The following is a 22,601-nucleotide window of genomic DNA, read 5'->3' on the forward strand; positions in this document are numbered from 1 at the left end:
CCGGGGTTCCTCGAGTCAGCTGTCCATCATAGTGGGGGGAAAGGGCGGGAAGACGATGCCCACCGCTGGTGTGTGGGGCGGGGCCAAACGGGCGTGGCTTCCATGCAGTTCACATGCCTCTTGTTTATAAAGGGCCAGAGACCGATCAGAGCAGCAGATGAGGAGACAGAACCTCCTGGAGTCAGGAACCACACGGGGATTGCGCTCGAGCAAGTCATGGATGCACAGCTCTATCCAGGATCACAGCTAATTGTTGACGGTAGATATGGGGAGAACAGCACACCTGCCCAGCCTCGACCTAGCTCCCGAATGTATTGTGCTGATGAATGCGTTACTGAATTTGAGCTTCAACTCGGGCACCTGCTTTATTTATATCTGTAAGTGCTTCCTGTTGAGGTTTAATTTTTGTGACAGGAGCATCGTGCCAGAATGAATCCTGCCCAGCATATTTACCCACGAAGATGCCACCGCCGTTTTGTGCAATACCTCTACTCAACTGGAGTACTTTCTACTGGCTAATCAGTAAGTGCTACCTCGTTGGGTAAATGTATAGTGCTTTTCCTACACTACAACTGCGTGAAGGGCCAGAAGAGATGTCTACAGTGACCATGTGTGTCTTTACCGGCGCCGACGGGCCCCGGGGTTCCTCGAGTCAGCTGTCCATCATAGTGGCGGAGAGTTGTCTACAGTGACCATGTGTGTGTTTACCGGCGCCGACGGGCCCCGGGGATCCTCGAGTCAGCTGTCCATCATAGTGGGGGAAAGGGCGGGAAGACGATGCCCACCGCTGGTGTGTGGGGCGGGGCCAAACGGGCGTGGCTTCCATGCAGTTCACATGCCTCTTGTTTATAAAGGGCCAGAGACCGATCAGAGCAGCAGATGAGGAGACAGAACCTCCTGGAGTCAGGAACCACACGGGGATTGCGCTCGAGCAAGTCATGGATGCACAGCTCTATCCAGGATCACAGCTAATTGTTGACGGTAGATATGGGGAGAACAGCACACCTGCCCAGCCTCGACCTAGCTCCCGAATGTATTGTGCTGATGAATGCGTTACTGAATTTGAGCTTCAACTCGGGCACCTGCTTTATTTATATCTGTAAGTGCTTCCTGTTGAGGTTTAATTTTTGTGACAGGAGCATCGTGCCAGAATGAATCCTGCCCTGCATATTTACCCACGAAGATGCCACCGCCGTTTTGTGCAATACCTCTACTCAACTGGAGTACTTTCTACTGGCTAATCAGTAAGTGCTACCTCGTTGGGTAAATGTATAGTGCTTTTCCTACACTACAACTGCGTGAAGGGCCAGAAGAGATGTCTACAGTGACCATGTGTGTCTTTACCGGCGCCGACGGGCCCCGGGGTTCCTCGAGTCAGCTGTCCATCATAGTGGGGGGAAAGGGCGGGAAGACGATGCCCACCGCTGGTGTGTGGGGCGGGGCCAAACGGGCGTGGCTTCCATGCAGTTCACATGCCTCTTGTTTATAAAGGGCCAGAGACCGATCAGAGCAGCAGATGAGGAGACAGAACCTCCTGGAGTCAGGAACCACACGGGGATTGCGCTCGAGCAAGTCATGGATGCACAGCTCTATCCAGGATCACAGCTAATTGTTGACGGTAGATATGGGGAGAACAGCACACCTGCCCAGCCTCGACCTAGCTCCCGAATGTATTGTGCTGATGAATGCGTTACTGAATTTGAGCTTCAACTCGGGCACCTGCTTTATTTATATCTGTAAGTGCTTCCTGTTGAGGTTTAATTTTTGTGACAGGAGCATCGTGCCAGAATGAATCGTGCCCTGCATATTTACCCACGAAGATGCCACCGCCGTTTTGTGCAATACCTCTACTCAACTGGAGTACTTTCTACTGGCTAATCAGTAAGTGCTACCTCGTTGGGTAAATGTATAGTGCTTTTCCTACACTACAACTGCGTGAAGGGCCAGAAGAGATGTCTACAGTGACCATGTGTGTCTTTACCGGCGCCGACGGGCCCCGGGGTTCCTCGAGTCAGCTGTCCATCATAGTGGGGGGAAAGGGCGGGAAGACGATGCCCACCGCTGGTGTGTGGGGCGGGGCCAAACGGGCGTGGCTTCCATGCAGTTCACATGCCTCTTGTTTATAAAGGGCCAGAGACCGATCAGAGCAGCAGATGAGGAGACAGAACCTCCTGGAGTCAGGAACCACACGGGGATTGCGCTCGAGCAAGTCATGGATGCACAGCTCTATCCAGGATCACAGCTAATTGTTGACGGTAGATATGGGGAGAACAGCACACCTGCCCAGCCTCGACCTAGCTCCCGAATGTATTGTGCTGATGAATGCGTTACTGAATTTGAGCTTCAACTCGGGCACCTGCTTTATTTATATCTGTAAGTGCTTCCTGTTGAGGTTTAATTTTTGTGACAGGAGCATCGTGCCAGAATGAATCCTGCCCTGCATATTTACCCACGAAGATGCCACCGCCGTTTTGTGCAATACCTCTACTCAACTGGAGTACTTTCTACTGGCTAATCAGTAAGTGCTACCTCGTTGGGTAAATGTATAGTGCTTTTCCTACACTACAACTGCGTAAAGGGCCAGAAGAGTTGTCTACAGTGACCATGTGTGTCTTTACCGGCGCCGACGGGCCCCGGGGTTCCTCGAGTCAGCTGTCCATCATAGTGGCGGAGAGTTGTCTACAGTGACCATGTGTGTGTTTACCGGCGCCGACGGGCCCCGGGGTTCCTCGAGTCAGCTGTCCATCATAGTGGGGGAAAGGGCGGGAAGACGATGCCCACTGCTGGTGTGTGGGGCGGGGCCAAACGGGCGTGGCTTCCATGCAGTTCACATGCCTCTTGTTTATAAAGGGCCAGAGACCGATCAGAGCAGCAGATGAGGAGACAGAACCTCCTGGAGTCAGGAACCACACGGGGATTGCGCTCGAGCAAGTCATGGATGCACAGCTCTATCCAGGATCACAGCTAATTGTTGACGGTAGATATGGGGAGAACAGCACACCTGCCCAGCCTCGACCTAGCTCCCGAATGTATTGTGCTGATGAATGCGTTACTGAATTTGAGCTTCAACTCGGGCACCTGCTTTATTTATATCTGTAAGTGCTTCCTGTTGAGGTTTAATTTTTGTGACAGGAGCATCGTGCCAGAATGAATCCTGCCCTGCATATTTACCCACGAAGATGCCACCGCCGTTTTGTGCAATACCTCTACTCAACTGGAGTACTTTCTACTGGCTAATCAGTAAGTGCTACCTCGTTGGGTAAATGTATAGTGCTTTTCCTACACTACAACTGCGTGAAGGGCCAGAAGAGATGTCTACAGTGACCATGTGTGTCTTTACCGGCGCCGACGGGCCCCGGGGTTCCTCGAGTCAGCTGTCCATCATAGTGGGGGGAAAGGGCGGGAAGACGATGCCCACCGCTGGTGTGTGGGGCGGGGCCAAACGGGCGTGGCTTCCATGCAGTTCACATGCCTCTTGTTTATAAAGGGCCAGAGACCGATCAGAGCAGCAGATGAGGAGACAGAACCTCCTGGAGTCAGGAACCACACGGGGATTGCGCTCGAGCAAGTCATGGATGCACAGCTCTATCCAGGATCACAGCTAATTGTTGACGGTAGATATGGGGAGAACAGCACACCTGCCCAGCCTCGACCTAGCTCCCGAATGTATTGTGCTGATGAATGCGTTACTGAATTTGAGCTTCAACTCGGGCACCTGCTTTATTTATATCTGTAAGTGCTTCCTGTTGAGGTTTAATTTTTGTGACAGGAGCATCGTGCCAGAATGAATCCTGCCCTGCATATTTACCCACGAAGATGCCACCGCCGTTTTGTGCAATACCTCTACTCAACTGGAGTACTTTCTACTGGCTAATCAGTAAGTGCTACCTCGTTGGGTAAATGTATAGTGCTTTTCCTACACTACAACTGCGTGAAGGGCCAGAAGAGATGTCTACAGTGACCATGTGTGTCTTTACCGGCGCCGACGGGCCCCGGGGTTCCTCGAGTCAGCTGTCCATCATAGTGGGGGGAAAGGGCGGGAAGACGATGCCCACCGCTGGTGTGTGGGGCGGGGCCAAACGGGCGTGGCTTCCATGCAGTTCACATGCCTCTTGTTTATAAAGGGCCAGAGACCGATCAGAGCAGCAGATGAGGAGACAGAACCTCCTGGAGTCAGGAACCACACGGGGATTGCGCTCGAGCAAGTCATGGATGCACAGCTCTATCCAGGATCACAGCTAATTGTTGACGGTAGATATGGGGAGAACAGCACACCTGCCCAGCCTCGACCTAGCTCCCGAATGTATTGTGCTGATGAATGCGTTACTGAATTTGAGCTTCAACTCGGGCACCTGCTTTATTTATATCTGTAAGTGCTTCCTGTTGAGGTTTAATTTTTGTGACAGGAGCATCGTGCCAGAATGAATCCTGCCCAGCATATTTACCCACGAAGATGCCACCGCCGTTTTGTGCAATACCTCTACTCAACTGGAGTACTTTCTACTGGCTAATCAGTAAGTGCTACCTCGTTGGGTAAATGTATAGTGCTTTTCCTACACTACAACTGCGTAAAGGGCCAGAAGAGTTGTCTACAGTGACCAAGTGTGTCTTTACCGGCGCCGACGGGCCCCGGGGTTCCTCGAGTCAGCTGTCCATCATAGTGGCGGAGAGTTGTCTACAGTGACCATGTGTGTGTTTACCGGCGCCGACGGGCCCCGGGGTTCCTCGAGTCAGCTGTCCATCATAGTGGGGGAAAGGGCGGGAAGACGATGCCCACCGCTGGTGTGTGGGGCGGGGCCAAACGGGCGTGGCTTCCATGCAGTTCACATGCCTCTTGTTTATAAAGGGCCAGAGACCGATCAGAGCAGCAGATGAGGAGACAGAACCTCCTGGAGTCAGGAACCACACGGGGATTGCGCTCGAGCAAGTCATGGATGCACAGCTCTATCCAGGATCACAGCTAATTGTTGACGGTAGATATGGGGAGAACAGCACACCTGCCCAGCCTCGACCTAGCTCCCGAATGTATTGTGCTGATGAATGCGTTACTGAATTTGAGCTTCAACTCGGGCACCTGCTTTATTTATATCTGTAAGTGCTTCCTGTTGAGGTTTAATTTTTGTGACAGGAGCATCGTGCCAGAATGAATCCTGCCCTGCATATTTACCCACGAAGATGCCACCGCCGTTTTGTGCAATACCTCTACTCAACTGGAGTACTTTCTACTGGCTAATCAGTAAGTGCTACCTCGTTGGGTAAATGTATAGTGCTTTTCCTACACTACAACTGCGTGAAGGGCCAGAAGAGATGTCTACAGTGACCATGTGTGTCTTTACCGGCGCCGACGGGCCCCGGGGTTCCTCGAGTCAGCTGTCCATCATAGTGGGGGGAAAGGGCGGGAAGACGATGCCCACCGCTGGTGTGTGGGGCGGGGCCAAACGGGCGTGGCTTCCATGCAGTTCACATGCCTCTTGTTTATAAAGGGCCAGAGACCGATCAGAGCAGCAGATGAGGAGACAGAACCTCCTGGAGTCAGGAACCACACGGGGATTGCGCTCGAGCAAGTCATGGATGCACAGCTCTATCCAGGATCACAGCTAATTGTTGACGGTAGATATGGGGAGAACAGCACACCTGCCCAGCCTCGACCTAGCTCCCGAATGTATTGTGCTGATGAATGCGTTACTGAATTTGAGCTTCAACTCGGGCACCTGCTTTATTTATATCTGTAAGTGCTTCCTGTTGAGGTTTAATTTTTGTGACAGGAGCATCGTGCCAGAATGAATCCTGCCCTGCATATTTACCCACGAAGATGCCACCGCCGTTTTGTGCAATACCTCTACTCAACTGGAGTACTTTCTACTGGCTAATCAGTAAGTGCTACCTCGTTGGGTAAATGTATAGTGCTTTTCCTACACTACAACTGCGTGAAGGGCCAGAAGAGATGTCTACAGTGACCATGTGTGTCTTTACCGGCGCCGACGGGCCCCGGGGTTCCTCGAGTCAGCTGTCCATCATAGTGGGGGGAAAGGGCGGGAAGACGATGCCCACCGCTGGTGTGTGGGGCGGGGCCAAACGGGCGTGGCTTCCATGCAGTTCACATGCCTCTTGTTTATAAAGGGCCAGAGACCGATCAGAGCAGCAGATGAGGAGACAGAACCTCCTGGAGTCAGGAACCACACGGGGATTGCGCTCGAGCAAGTCATGGATGCACAGCTCTATCCAGGATCACAGCTAATTGTTGACGGTAGATATGGGGAGAACAGCACACCTGCCCAGCCTCGACCTAGCTCCCGAATGTATTGTGCTGATGAATGCGTTACTGAATTTGAGCTTCAACTCGGGCACCTGCTTTATTTATATCTGTAAGTGCTTCCTGTTGAGGTTTAATTTTTGTGACAGGAGCATCGTGCCAGAATGAATCCTGCCCTGCATATTTACCCACGAAGATGCCACCGCCGTTTTGTGCAATACCTCTACTCAACTGGAGTACTTTCTACTGGCTAATCAGTAAGTGCTACCTCGTTGGGTAAATGTATAGTGCTTTTCCTACACTACAACTGCGTGAAGGGCCAGAAGAGATGTCTACAGTGACCATGTGTGTCTTTACCGGCGCCGACGGGCCCCGGGGTTCCTCGAGTCAGCTGTCCATCATAGTGGGGGGAAAGGGCGGGAAGACGATGCCCACCGCTGGTGTGTGGGGCGGGGCCAAACGGGCGTGGCTTCCATGCAGTTCACATGCCTCTTGTTTATAAAGGGCCAGAGACCGATCAGAGCAGCAGATGAGGAGACAGAACCTCCTGGAGTCAGGAACCACACGGGGATTGCGCTCGAGCAAGTCATGGATGCACAGCTCTATCCAGGATCACAGCTAATTGTTGACGGTAGATATGGGGAGAACAGCACACCTGCCCAGCCTCGACCTAGCTCCCGAATGTATTGTGCTGATGAATGCGTTACTGAATTTGAGCTTCAACTCGGGCACCTGCTTTATTTATATCTGTAAGTGCTTCCTGTTGAGGTTTAATTTTTGTGACAGGAGCATCGTGCCAGAATGAATCCTGCCCAGCATATTTACCCACGAAGATGCCACCGCCGTTTTGTGCAATACCTCTACTCAACTGGAGTACTTTCTACTGGCTAATCAGTAAGTGCTACCTCGTTGGGTAAATGTATAGTGCTTTTCCTACACTACAACTGCGTAAAGGGCCAGAAGAGTTGTCTACAGTGACCAAGTGTGTCTTTACCGGCGCCGACGGGCCCCGGGGTTCCTCGAGTCAGCTGTCCATCATAGTGGCGGAGAGTTGTCTACAGTGACCATGTGTGTGTTTACCGGCGCCGACGGGCCCCGGGGTTCCTCGAGTCAGCTGTCCATCATAGTGGGGGAAAGGGCGGGAAGACGATGCCCACCGCTGGTGTGTGGGGCGGGGCCAAACGGGCGTGGCTTCCATGCAGTTCACATGCCTCTTGTTTATAAAGGGCCAGAGACCGATCAGAGCAGCAGATGAGGAGACAGAACCTCCTGGAGTCAGGAACCACACGGGGATTGCGCTCGAGCAAGTCATGGATGCACAGCTCTATCCAGGATCACAGCTAATTGTTGACGGTAGATATGGGGAGAACAGCACACCTGCCCAGCCTCGACCTAGCTCCCGAATGTATTGTGCTGATGAATGCGTTACTGAATTTGAGCTTCAACTCGGGCACCTGCTTTATTTATATCTGTAAGTGCTTCCTGTTGAGGTTTAATTTTTGTGACAGGAGCATCGTGCCAGAATGAATCCTGCCCTGCATATTTACCCACGAAGATGCCACCGCCGTTTTGTGCAATACCTCTACTCAACTGGAGTACTTTCTACTGGCTAATCAGTAAGTGCTACCTCGTTGGGTAAATGTATAGTGCTTTTCCTACACTACAACTGCGTGAAGGGCCAGAAGAGATGTCTACAGTGACCATGTGTGTCTTTACCGGCGCCGACGGGCCCCGGGGTTCCTCGAGTCAGCTGTCCATCATAGTGGGGGGAAAGGGCGGGAAGACGATGCCCACCGCTGGTGTGTGGGGCGGGGCCAAACGGGCGTGGCTTCCATGCAGTTCACATGCCTCTTGTTTATAAAGGGCCAGAGACCGATCAGAGCAGCAGATGAGGAGACAGAACCTCCTGGAGTCAGGAACCACACGGGGATTGCGCTCGAGCAAGTCATGGATGCACAGCTCTATCCAGGATCACAGCTAATTGTTGACGGTAGATATGGGGAGAACAGCACACCTGCCCAGCCTCGACCTAGCTCCCGAATGTATTGTGCTGATGAATGCGTTACTGAATTTGAGCTTCAACTCGGGCACCTGCTTTATTTATATCTGTAAGTGCTTCCTGTTGAGGTTTAATTTTTGTGACAGGAGCATCGTGCCAGAATGAATCCTGCCCTGCATATTTACCCACGAAGATGCCACCGCCGTTTTGTGCAATACCTCTACTCAACTGGAGTACTTTCTACTGGCTAATCAGTAAGTGCTACCTCGTTGGGTAAATGTATAGTGCTTTTCCTACACTACAACTGCGTGAAGGGCCAGAAGAGATGTCTACAGTGACCATGTGTGTCTTTACCGGCGCCGACGGGCCCCGGGGTTCCTCGAGTCAGCTGTCCATCATAGTGGGGGGAAAGGGCGGGAAGACGATGCCCACCGCTGGTGTGTGGGGCGGGGCCAAACGGGCGTGGCTTCCATGCAGTTCACATGCCTCTTGTTTATAAAGGGCCAGAGACCGATCAGAGCAGCAGATGAGGAGACAGAACCTCCTGGAGTCAGGAACCACACGGGGATTGCGCTCGAGCAAGTCATGGATGCACAGCTCTATCCAGGATCACAGCTAATTGTTGACGGTAGATATGGGGAGAACAGCACACCTGCCCAGCCTCGACCTAGCTCCCGAATGTATTGTGCTGATGAATGCGTTACTGAATTTGAGCTTCAACTCGGGCACCTGCTTTATTTATATCTGTAAGTGCTTCCTGTTGAGGTTTAATTTTTGTGACAGGAGCATCGTGCCAGAATGAATCCTGCCCTGCATATTTACCCACGAAGATGCCACCGCCGTTTTGTGCAATACCTCTACTCAACTGGAGTACTTTCTACTGGCTAATCAGTAAGTGCTACCTCGTTGGGTAAATGTATAGTGCTTTTCCTACACTACAACTGCGTAAAGGGCCAGAAGAGTTGTCTACAGTGACCATGTGTGTCTTTACCGGCGCCGACGGGCCCCGGGGTTCCTCGAGTCAGCTGTCCATCATAGTGGCGGAGAGTTGTCTACAGTGACCATGTGTGTGTTTACCGGCGCCGACGGGCCCCGGGGTTCCTCGAGTCAGCTGTCCATCATAGTGGGGGAAAGGGCGGGAAGACGATGCCCACCGCTGGTGTGTGGGGCGGGGCCAAACGGGCGTGGCTTCCATGCAGTTCACATGCCTCTTGTTTATAAAGGGCCAGAGACCGATCAGAGCAGCAGATGAGGAGACAGAACCTCCTGGAGTCAGGAACCACACGGGGATTGCGCTCGAGCAAGTCATGGATGCACAGCTCTATCCAGGATCACAGCTAATTGTTGACGGTAGATATGGGGAGAACAGCACACCTGCCCAGCCTCGACCTAGCTCCCGAATGTATTGTGCTGATGAATGCGTTACTGAATTTGAGCTTCAACTCGGGCACCTGCTTTATTTATATCTGTAAGTGCTTCCTGTTGAGGTTTAATTTTTGTGACAGGAGCATCGTGCCAGAATGAATCCTGCCCTGCATATTTACCCACGAAGATGCCACCGCCGTTTTGTGCAATACCTCTACTCAACTGGAGTACTTTCTACTGGCTAATCAGTAAGTGCTACCTCGTTGGGTAAATGTATAGTGCTTTTCCTACACTACAACTGCGTGAAGGGCCAGAAGAGATGTCTACAGTGACCATGTGTGTCTTTACCGGCGCCGACGGGCCCCGGGGTTCCTCGAGTCAGCTGTCCATCATAGTGGGGGGAAAGGGCGGGAAGACGATGCCCACCGCTGGTGTGTGGGGCGGGGCCAAACGGGCGTGGCTTCCATGCAGTTCACATGCCTCTTGTTTATAAAGGGCCAGAGACCGATCAGAGCAGCAGATGAGGAGACAGAACCTCCTGGAGTCAGGAACCACACGGGGATTGCGCTCGAGCAAGTCATGGATGCACAGCTCTATCCAGGATCACAGCTAATTGTTGACGGTAGATATGGGGAGAACAGCACACCTGCCCAGCCTCGACCTAGCTCCCGAATGTATTGTGCTGATGAATGCGTTACTGAATTTGAGCTTCAACTCGGGCACCTGCTTTATTTATATCTGTAAGTGCTTCCTGTTGAGGTTTAATTTTTGTGACAGGAGCATCGTGCCAGAATGAATCCTGCCCTGCATATTTACCCACGAAGATGCCACCGCCGTTTTGTGCAATACCTCTACTCAACTGGAGTACTTTCTACTGGCTAATCAGTAAGTGCTACCTCGTTGGGTAAATGTATAGTGCTTTTCCTACACTACAACTGCGTGAAGGGCCAGAAGAGATGTCTACAGTGACCATGTGTGTCTTTACCGGCGCCGACGGGCCCCGGGGTTCCTCGAGTCAGCTGTCCATCATAGTGGGGGGAAAGGGCGGGAAGACGATGCCCACCGCTGGTGTGTGGGGCGGGGCCAAACGGGCGTGGCTTCCATGCAGTTCACATGCCTCTTGTTTATAAAGGGCCAGAGACCGATCAGAGCAGCAGATGAGGAGACAGAACCTCCTGGAGTCAGGAACCACACGGGGATTGCGCTCGAGCAAGTCATGGATGCACAGCTCTATCCAGGATCACAGCTAATTGTTGACGGTAGATATGGGGAGAACAGCACACCTGCCCAGCCTCGACCTAGCTCCCGAATGTATTGTGCTGATGAATGCGTTACTGAATTTGAGCTTCAACTCGGGCACCTGCTTTATTTATATCTGTAAGTGCTTCCTGTTGAGGTTTAATTTTTGTGACAGGAGCATCGTGCCAGAATGAATCCTGCCCTGCATATTTACCCACGAAGATGCCACCGCCGTTTTGTGCAATACCTCTACTCAACTGGAGTACTTTCTACTGGCTAATCAGTAAGTGCTACCTCGTTGGGTAAATGTATAGTGCTTTTCCTACACTACAACTGCGTAAAGGGCCAGAAGAGTTGTCTACAGTGACCATGTGTGTCTTTACCGGCGCCGACGGGCCCCGGGGTTCCTCGAGTCAGCTGTCCATCATAGTGGCGGAGAGTTGTCTACAGTGACCATGTGTGTGTTTACCGGCGCCGACGGGCCCCGGGGTTCCTCGAGTCAGCTGTCCATCATAGTGGGGGGAAAGGGCGGGAAGACGATGCCCACCGCTGGTGTGTGGGGCGGGGCCAAACGGGCGTGGCTTCCATGCAGTTCACATGCCTCTTGTTTATAAAGGGCCAGAGACCGATCAGAGCAGCAGATGAGGAGACAGAACCTCCTGGAGTCAGGAACCACACGGGGATTGCGCTCGAGCAAGTCATGGATGCACAGCTCTATCCAGGATCACAGCTAATTGTTGACGGTAGATATGGGGAGAACAGCACACCTGCCCAGCCTCGACCTAGCTCCCGAATGTATTGTGCTGATGAATGCGTTACTGAATTTGAGCTTCAACTCGGGCACCTGCTTTATTTATATCTGTAAGTGCTTCCTGTTGAGGTTTAATTTTTGTGACAGGAGCATCGTGCCAGAATGAATCCTGCCCTGCATATTTACCCACGAAGATGCCACCGCCGTTTTGTGCAATACCTCTACTCAACTGGAGTACTTTCTACTGGCTAATCAGTAAGTGCTACCTCGTTGGGTAAATGTATAGTGCTTTTCCTACACTACAACTGCGTGAAGGGCCAGAAGAGATGTCTACAGTGACCATGTGTGTCTTTACCTGCGCCGACGGGCCCCGGGGTTCCTCGAGTCAGCTGTCCATCATAGTGGGGGGAAAGGGCGGGAAGACGATGCCCACCGCTGGTGTGTGGGGCGGGGCCAAACGGGCGTGGCTTCCATGCAGTTCACATGCCTCTTGTTTATAAAGGGCCAGAGACCGATCAGAGCAGCAGATGAGGAGACAGAACCTCCTGGAGTCAGGAACCACACGGGGATTGCGCTCGAGCAAGTCATGGATGCACAGCTCTATCCAGGATCACAGCTAATTGTTGACGGTAGATATGGGGAGAACAGCACACCTGCCCAGCCTCGACCTAGCTCCCGAATGTATTGTGCTGATGAATGCGTTACTGAATTTGAGCTTCAACTCGGGCACCTGCTTTATTTATATCTGTAAGTGCTTCCTGTTGAGGTTTAATTTTTGTGACAGGAGCATCGTGCCAGAATGAATCCTGCCCTGCATATTTACCCACGAAGATGCCACCGCCGTTTTGTGCAATACCTCTACTCAACTGGAGTACTTTCTACTGGCTAATCAGTAAGTGCTACCTCGTTGGGTAAATGTATAGTGCTTTTCCTACACTACAACTGCGTGAAGGGCCAGAAGAGATGTCTACAGTGACCATGTGTGTCTTTACCGGCGCTGACGGGCCCCGGGGTTCCTCGAGTCGGCTGTCCATCATAGTGGGGGGAAAGGGCGGGAAGACGATGCCCACCGCTGGTGTGTGGGGCGGGGCCAAACGGGCGTGGCTTCCATGCAGTTCACATGCCTCTTGTTTATAAAGGGCCAGAGACCGATCAGAGCAGCAGATGAGGAGACAGAACCTCCTGGAGTCAGGAACCACACGGGGATTGCGCTCGAGCAAGTCATGGATGCACAGCTCTATCCAGGATCACAGCTAATTGTTGACGGTAGATATGGGGAGAACAGCACACCTTCCCAGCCTCGACCTAGCTCCCGAATGTATTGTGCTGATGAATGCGTTACTGAATTTGAGCTTCAACTCGGGCACCTGCTTTATTTATATCTGTAAGTGCTTCCTGTGACAGGAGCATCGTGCCAGAATGAATCCTGCCCAGCATATTTACCCACGAAGATGCCACCGCCGTTTTGTGCAATACCTCTACTCAACTGGAGTACTTTCTACTGGCTAATCAGTAAGTGCTACCTCGTTGGGTAAATGTATAGTGCTTTTCCTACACTACAACTGCGTGAAGGGCCAGAAGAGATGTCTACAGTGACCATGTGTGTCTTTACCGGCGCCGACGGGCCCCGGGGTTCCTCGAGTCAGCTGTCCATCATAGTGGCGGAGAGTTGTCTACAGTGACCATGTGTGTGTTTACCGGCGCCGACGGGCCCCGGGGTTCCTCGAGTCAGCTGTCCATCATAGTGGGGGAAAGGGCGGGAAGACGATGCCCACCGCTGGTGTGTGGGGCGGGGCCAAACGGGCGTGGCTTCCATGCAGTTCACATGCCTCTTGTTTATAAAGGGCCAGAGACCGATCAGAGCAGCAGATGAGGAGACAGAACCTCCTGGAGTCAGGAACCACACGGGGATTGCGCTCGAGCAAGTCATGGATGCACAGCTCTATCCAGGATCACAGCTAATTGTTGACGGTAGATATGGGGAGAACAGCACACCTGCCCAGCCTCGACCTAGCTCCCGAATGTATTGTGCTGATGAATGCGTTACTGAATTTGAGCTTCAACTCGGGCACCTGCTTTATTTATATCTGTAAGTGCTTCCTGTTGAGGTTTAATTTTTGTGACAGGAGCATCGTGCCAGAATGAATCCTGCCCTGCATATTTACCCACGAAGATGCCACCGCCGTTTTGTGCAATACCTCTACTCAACTGGAGTACTTTCTACAGGCTAATCAGTAAATGCTACCTCGTTGGGTAAATGTATAGTGCTTTTCCTACACTACAACTGCGTGAAGGGCCAGAAGAGATGTCTACAGTGACCATGTGTGTCTTTACCGGCGCCGACGGGCCCCGGGGTTCCTCGAGTCAGCTGTCCATCATAGTGGGGGGAAAGGGCGGGAAGACGATGCCCACCGCTGGTGTGTGGGGCGGGGCCAAACGGGCGTGGCTTCCATGCAGTTCACATGCCTCTTGTTTATAAAGGGCCAGAGACCGATCAGAGCAGCAGATGAGGAGACAGAACCTCCTGGAGTCAGGAACCACACGGGGATTGCGCTCGAGCAAGTCATGGATGCACAGCTCTATCCAGGATCACAGCTAATTGTTGACGGTAGATATGGGGAGAACAGCACACCTGCCCAGCCTCGACCTAGCTCCCGAATGTATTGTGCTGATGAATGCGTTACTGAATTTGAGCTTCAACTCGGGCACCTGCTTTATTTATATCTGTAAGTGCTTCCTGTTGAGGTTTAATTTTTGTGACAGGAGCATCGTGCCAGAATGAATCCTGCCCTGCATATTTACCCACGAAGATGCCACCGCCGTTTTGTGCAATACCTCTACTCAACTGGAGTACTTTCTACTGGCTAATCAGTAAGTGCTACCTCGTTGGGTAAATGTATAGTGCTTTTCCTACACTACAACTGCGTGAAGGGCCAGAAGAGATGTCTACAGTGACCATGTGTGTCTTTACCGGCGCCGACGGGCCCCGGGGTTCCTCGAGTCAGCTGTCCATCATAGTGGGGGGAAAGGGCGGGAAGACGATGCCCACCGCTGGTGTGTGGGGCGGGGCCAAACGGGCGTGGCTTCCATGCAGTTCACATGCCTCTTGTTTATAAAGGGCCAGAGACCGATCAGAGCAGCAGATGAGGAGACAGAACCTCCTGGAGTCAGGAACCACACGGGGATTGCGCTCGAGCAAGTCATGGATGCACAGCTCTATCCAGGATCACAGCTAATTGTTGACGGTAGATATGGGGAGAACAGCACACCTGCCCAGCCTCGACCTAGCTCCCGAATGTATTGTGCTGATGAATGCGTTACTGAATTTGAGCTTCAACTCGGGCACCTGCTTTATTTATATCTGTAAGTGCTTCCTGTTGAGGTTTAATTTTTGTGACAGGAGCATCGTGCCAGAATGAATCCTGCCCTGCATATTTACCCACGAAGATGCCACCGCCGTTTTGTGCAATACCTCTACTCAACTGGAGTACTTTCTACTGGCTAATCAGTAAGTGCTACCTCGTTGGGTAAATGTATAGTGCTTTTCCTACACTACAACTGCGTAAAGGGCCAGAAGAGTTGTCTACAGTGACCATGTGTGTCTTTACCGGCGCCGACGGGCCCCGGGGTTCCTCGAGTCAGCTGTCCATCATAGTGGCGGAGAGTTGTCTACAGTGACCATGTGTGTGTTTACCGGCGCCGACGGGCCCCGGGGTTCCTCGAGTCAGCTGTCCATCATAGTGGGGGGAAAGGGCGGGAAGACGATGCCCACCGCTGGTGTGTGGGGCGGGGCCAAACGGGCGTGGCTTCCATGCAGTTCACATGCCTCTTGTTTATAAAGGGCCAGAGACCGATCAGAGCAGCAGATGAGGAGACAGAACCTCCTGGAGTCAGGAACCACACGGGGATTGCGCTCGAGCAAGTCATGGATGCACAGCTCTATCCAGGATCACAGCTAATTGTTGACGGTAGATATGGGGAGAACAGCACACCTGCCCAGCCTCGACCTAGCTCCCGAATGTATTGTGCTGATGAATGCGTTACTGAATTTGAGCTTCAACTCGGGCACCTGCTTTATTTATATCTGTAAGTGCTTCCTGTTGAGGTTTAATTTTTGTGACAGGAGCATCGTGCCAGAATGAATCCTGCCCTGCATATTTACCCACGAAGATGCCACCGCCGTTTTGTGCAATACCTCTACTCAACTGGAGTACTTTCTACTGGCTAATCAGTAAGTGCTACCTCGTTGGGTAAATGTATAGTGCTTTTCCTACACTACAACTGCGTGAAGGGCCAGAAGAGATGTCTACAGTGACCATGTGTGTCTTTACCGGCGCCGACGGGCCCCGGGGTTCCTCGAGTCAGCTGTCCATCATAGTGGGGGGAAAGGGCGGGAAGACGATGCCCACCGCTGGTGTGTGGGGCGGGGCCAAACGGGCGTGGCTTCCATGCAGTTCACATGCCTCTTGTTTATAAAGGGCCAGAGACCGATCAGAGCAGCAGATGAGGAGACAGAACCTCCTGGAGTCAGGAACCACACGGGGATTGCGCTCGAGCAAGTCATGGATGCACAGCTCTATCCAGGATCACAGCTAATTGTTGACGGTAGATATGGGGAGAACAGCACACCTGCCCAGCCTCGACCTAGCTCCCGAATGTATTGTGCTGATGAATGCGTTACTGAATTTGAGCTTCAACTCGGGCACCTGCTTTATTTATATCTGTAAGTGCTTCCTGTTGAGGTTTAATTTTTGTGACAGGAGCATCGTGCCAGAATGAATCCTGCCCTGCATATTTACCCACGAAGATGCCACCGCCGTTTTGTGCAATACCTCTACTCAACTGGAGTACTTTCTACTGGCTAATCAGTAAGTGCTACCTCGTTGGGTAAATGTATAGTGCTTTTCCTACACTACAACTGCGTAAAGGGCCAGAAGAGTTGTCTACAGTGACCATGTGTGTCTTTACCGGCGCCGACGGGCCCCGGGGTTCCTCGAGTCAGCTGTCCATCATAGTGGCGGAGAGTTGTCTACAGTGACCATGTGTGTGTTTACCGGCGCCGACGGGCCCCGGGGTTCCTCGAGTCAGCTGTCCATCATAGTGGGGGGAAAGGGCGGGAAGACGATGCCCACCGCTGGTGTGTGGGGCGGGGCCAAACGGGCGTGGCTTCCATGCAGTTCACATGCCTCTTGTTTATAAAGGGCCAGAGACCGATCAGAGCAGCAGATGAGGAGACAGAACCTCCTGGAGTCAGGAACCACACGGGGATTGCGCTCGAGCAAGTCATGGATGCACAGCTCTATCCAGGATCACAGCTAATTGTTGACGGTAGATATGGGGAGAACAGCACACCTGCCCAGCCTCGACCTAGCTCCCGAATGTATTGTGCTGATGAATGCGTTACTGAATTTGAGCTTCAACTCGGGCACCTGCTTTATTTATATCTGTAAGTGCTTCCTGTTGAGGTTTAATTTTTGTGACAGGAGCATCGTGCCAGAATGAATCCTGCCCTGCATATTTACCCACGAAGATGCCACCGCCGTTTTGTGCAATACCTCTACTCAACTGGAGTACTTTCTACTGGCTAATCAGTAAGTGCTACCTCGTTGGGTAAATGTATAGTGCTTTTCCTACACTACAACTGCGTGAAGGGCCAGAAGAGATGTCTACAGTGACCATGTGTGTCTTTACCGGCGCCGACGGGCCCCGGGGTTCCTCGAGTCAGCTGTCCATCATAGTGGGGGGAAAGGGCGGGAAGACGATGCCCACCGCTGGTGTGTGGGGCGGGGCCAAACGGGCGTGGCTTCCATGCAGTTCACATGCCTCTTGTTTATAAAGGGCCAGAGACCGATCAGAGCAGCAGATGAGGAGACAGAACCTCCTGGAGTCAGGAACCACACGGGGATTGCGCTCGAGCAAGTCATGGATGCACAGCTCTATCCAGGATCACAGCTAATTGTTGACGGTAGATATGGGGAGAACAGCACACCTGCCCAGCCTCGACCTAGCTCCCGAATGTATTGTGCTGATGAATGCGTTACTGAATTTGAGCTTCAACTCGGGCACCTGCTTTATTTATATCTGTAAGTGCTTCCTGTTGAGGTTTAATTTTTGTGACAGGAGCATCGTGCCAGAATGAATCCTGCCCTGCATATTTACCCACGAAGATGCCACCGCCGTTTTGTGCAATACCTCTACTCAACTGGAGTACTTTCTACTGGCTAATCAGTAAGTGCTACCTCGTTGGGTAAATGTATAGTGCTTTTCCTACACTACAACTGCGTAAAGGGCCAGAAGAGTTGTCTACAGTGACCATGTGTGTCTTTACCGGCGCCGACGGGCCCCGGGGTTCCTCGAGTCAGCTGTCCATCATAGTGGCGGAGAGTTGTCTACAGTGACCATGTGTGTGTTTACCGGCGCCGACGGGCACCGGGGTTCCTCGAGTCAGCTGTCCATCATAGTGGGGGGAAAGGGCGGGAAGACGATGCCCACCGCTGGTGTGTGGGGCGGGGCCAAACGGGCGTGGCTTCCATGCAGTTCACATGCCTCTTGTTTATAAAGGGCCAGAGACCATCAGAGCAGCAGATGAGGAGACAGAACCTCCTGGAGTCAGGAACCACACGGGGATTGCGCTCGAGCAAGTCATGGATGCACAGCTCTATCCAGGATCACAGCTAATTGTTGACGGTAGATATGGGGAGAACAGCACACCTGCCCAGCCTCGACCTAGCTCCCGAATGTATTGTGCTGATGAATGCGTTACTGAATTTGAGCTTCAACTCGGGCACCTGCTTTATTTATATCTGTAAGTGCTTCCTGTTGAGGTTTAATTTTTGTGACAGGAGCATCGTGCCAGAATGAATCCTGCCCTGCATATTTACCCACGAAGATGCCACCGCCGTTTTGTGCAATACCTCTACTCAACTGGAGTACTTTCTACTGGCTAATCAGTAAGTGCTACCTCGTTGGGTAAATGTATAGTGCTTTTCCTACACTACAACTGCGTGAAGGGCCAGAAGAGATGTCTACAGTGACCATGTGTGTCTTTACCGGCGCCGACGGGCCCCGGGGTTCCTCGAGTCAGCTGTCCATCATAGTGGGGGGAAAGGGCGGGAAGACGATGCCCACCGCTGGTGTGTGGGGCGGGGCCAAACGGGCGTGGCTTCCATGCAGTTCACATGCCTCTTGTTTATAAAGGGCCAGAGACCGATCAGAGCAGCAGATGAGGAGACAGAACCTCCTGGAGTCAGGAACCACACGGGGATTGCGCTCGAGCAAGTCATGGATGCACAGCTCTATCCAGGATCACAGCTAATTGTTGACGGTAGATATGGGGAGAACAGCACACCTGCCCAGCCTCGACCTAGCTCCCGAATGTATTGTGCTGATGAATGCGTTACTGAATTTGAGCTTCAACTCGGGCACCTGCTTTATTTATATCTGTAAGTGCTTCCTGTTGAGGTTTAATTTTTGTGACAGGAGCATCGTGCCAGAATGAATCCTGCCCTGCATATTTACCCACGAAGATGCCACCGCCGTTTTGTGCAATACCTCTACTCAACTGGAGTACTTTCTACTGGCTAATCAGTAAGTGCTACCTCGTTGGGTAAATGTATAGTGCTTTTCCTACACTACAACTGCGTGAAGGGCCAGAAGAGATGTCTACAGTGACCATGTGTGTCTTTACCGGCGCCGACGGGCCCCGGGGTTCCTCGAGTCAGCTGTCCATCATAGTGGGGGGAAAGGGCGGGAAGACGATGCCCACCGCTGGTGTGTGGGGCGGGGCCAAACGGGCGTGGCTTCCATGCAGTTCACATGCCTCTTGTTTATAAAGGGCCAGAGACCGATCAGAGCAGCAGATGAGGAGACAGAACCTCCTGGAGTCAGGAACCACACGGGGATTGCGCTCGAGCAAGTCATGGATGCACAGCTCTATCCAGGATCACAGCTAATTGTTGACGGTAGATATGGGGAGAACAGCACACCTGCCCAGCCTCGACCTAGCTCCCGAATGTATTGTGCTGATGAATGCGTTACTGAATTTGAGCTTCAACTCGGGCACCTGCTTTATTTATATCTGTAAGTGCTTCCTGTTGAGGTTTAATTTTTGTGACAGGAGCATCGTGCCAGAATGAATCCTGCCCTGCATATTTACCCACGAAGATGCCACCGCCGTTTTGTGCAATACCTCTACTCAACTGGAGTACTTTCTACTGGCTAATCAGTAAGTGCTACCTCGTTGGGTAAATGTATAGTGCTTTTCCTACACTACAACTGCGTGAAGGGCCAGAAGAGATGTCTACAGTGACCATGTGTGTCTTTACCGGCGCCGACGGGCCCCGGGGTTCCTCGAGTCAGCTGTCCATCATAGTGGGGGGAAAGGGCGGGAAGACGATGCCCACCGCTGGTGTGTGGGGCGGGGCCAAACGGGCGTGGCTTCCATGCAGTTCACATGCCTCTTGTTTATAAAGGGCCAGAGACCGATCAGAGCAGCAGATGAGGAGACAGAACCTCCTGGAGTCAGGAACCACACGGGGATTGCGCTCGAGCAAGTCATGGATGCACAGCTCTATCCAGGATCACAGCTAATTGTTGACGGTAGATATGGGGAGAACAGCACACCTGCCCAGCCTCGACCTAGCTCCCGAATGTATTGTGCTGATGAATGCGTTACTGAATTTGAGCTTCAACTCGGGCACCTGCTTTATTTATATCTGTAAGTGCTTCCTGTTGAGGTTTAATTTTTGTGACAGGAGCATCGTGCCAGAATGAATCCTGCCCAGCATATTTACCCACGAAGATGCCACCGCCGTTTTGTGCAATACCTCTACTCAACTGGAGTACTTTCTACTGGCTAATCAGTAAGTGCTACCTCGTTGGGTAAATGTATAGTGCTTTTCCTACACTACAACTGCGTAAAGGGCCAGAAGAGTTGTCTACAGTGACCAAGTGTGTCTTTACCGGCGCCGACGGGCCCCGGGGTTCCTCGAGTCAGCTGTCCATCATAGTGGCGGAGAGTTGTCTACAGTGACCATGTGTGTGTTTACCGGCGCCGACGGGCCCCGGGGTTCCTCGAGTCAGCTGTCCATCATAGTGGGGGAAAGGGCGGGAAGACGATGCCCACCGCTGGTGTGTGGGGCGGGGCCAAACGGGCGTGGCTTCCATGCAGTTCACATGCCTCTTGTTTATAAAGGGCCAGAGACCGATCAGAGCAGCAGATGAGGAGACAGAACCTCCTGGAGTCAGGAACCACACGGGGATTGCGCTCGAGCAAGTCATGGATGCACAGCTCTATCCAGGATCACAGCTAATTGTTGACGGTAGATATGGGGAGAACAGCACACCTGCCCAGCCTCGACCTAGCTCCCGAATGTATTGTGCTGATGAATGCGTTACTGAATTTGAGCTTCAACTCGGGCACCTGCTTTATTTATATCTGTAAGTGCTTCCTGTTGAGGTTTAATTTTTGTGACAGGAGCATCGTGCCAGAATGAATCCTGCCCTGCATATTTACCCACGAAGATGCCACCGCCGTTTTGTGCAATACCTCTACTCAACTGGAGTACTTTCTACTGGCTAATCAGTAAGTGCTACCTCGTTGGGTAAATGTATAGTGCTTTTCCTACACTACAACTGCGTGAAGGGCCAGAAGAGATGTCTACAGTGATCATGTGTGTCTTTACCGGCGCCGACGGGCCCCGGGGTTCCTCGAGTCAGCTGTCCATCATAGTGGGGGGAAAGGGCGGGAAGACGATGCCCACCGCTGGTGTGTGGGGCGGGGCCAAACGGGCGTGGCTTCCATGCAGTTCACATGCCTCTTGTTTATAAAGGGCCAGAGACCGATCAGAGCAGCAGATGAGGAGACAGAACCTCCTGGAGTCAGGAACCACACGGGGATTGCGCTCGAGCAAGTCATGGATGCACAGCTCTATCCAGGATCACAGCTAATTGTTGACGGTAGATATGGGGAGAACAGCACACCTGCCCAGCCTCGACCTAGCTCCCGAATGTATTGTGCTGATGAATGCGTTACTGAATTTGAGCTTCAACTCGGGCACCTGCTTTATTTATATCTGTAAGTGCTTCCTGTTGAGGTTTAATTTTTGTGACAGGAGCATCGTGCCAGAATGAATCCTGCCCTGCATATTTACCCACGAAGATGCCACCGCCGTTTTGTGCAATACCTCTACTCAACTGGAGTACTTTCTACTGGCTAATCAGTAAGTGCTACCTCGTTGGGTAAATGTATAGTGCTTTTCCTACACTACAACTGCGTGAAGGGCCAGAAGAGATGTCTACAGTGACCATGTGTGTCTTTACCGGCGCCGACGGGCCCCGGGGTTCCTCGAGTCAGCTGTCCATCATAGTGGGGGGAAAGGGCGGGAAGACGATGCCCACCGCTGGTGTGTGGGGCGGGGCCAAACGGGCGTGGCTTCCATGCAGTTCACATGCCTCTTGTTTATAAAGGGCCAGAGACCGATCAGAGCAGCAGATGAGGAGACAGAACCTCCTGGAGTCAGGAACCACACGGGGATTGCGCTCGAGCAAGTCATGGATGCACAGCTCTATCCAGGATCACAGCTAATTGTTGACGGTAGATATGGGGAGAACAGCACACCTGCCCAGCCTCGACCTAGCTCCCGAATGTATTGTGCTGATGAATGCGTTACTGAATTTGAGCTTCAACTCGGGCACCTGCTTTATTTATATCTGTAAGTGCTTCCTGTTGAGGTTTAATTTTTGTGACAGGAGCATCGTGCCAGAATGAATCCTGCCCTGCATATTTACCCACGAAGATGCCACCGCCGTTTTGTGCAATACCTCTACTCAACTGGAGTACTTTCTACTGGCTAATCAGTAAGTGCTACCTCGTTGGGTAAATGTATAGTGCTTTTCCTACACTACAACTGCGTAAAGGGCCAGAAGAGTTGTCTACAGTGACCATGTGTGTCTTTACCGGCGCCGACGGGCCCCGGGGTTCCTCGAGTCAGCTG

The sequence above is a fragment of the Triturus cristatus genome, chromosome 8, assembly GCF_964204655.1.
Source record: "Triturus cristatus chromosome 8, aTriCri1.1, whole genome shotgun sequence".
Classification (NCBI taxonomy): domain Eukaryota; kingdom Metazoa; phylum Chordata; class Amphibia; order Caudata; family Salamandridae; genus Triturus; species Triturus cristatus.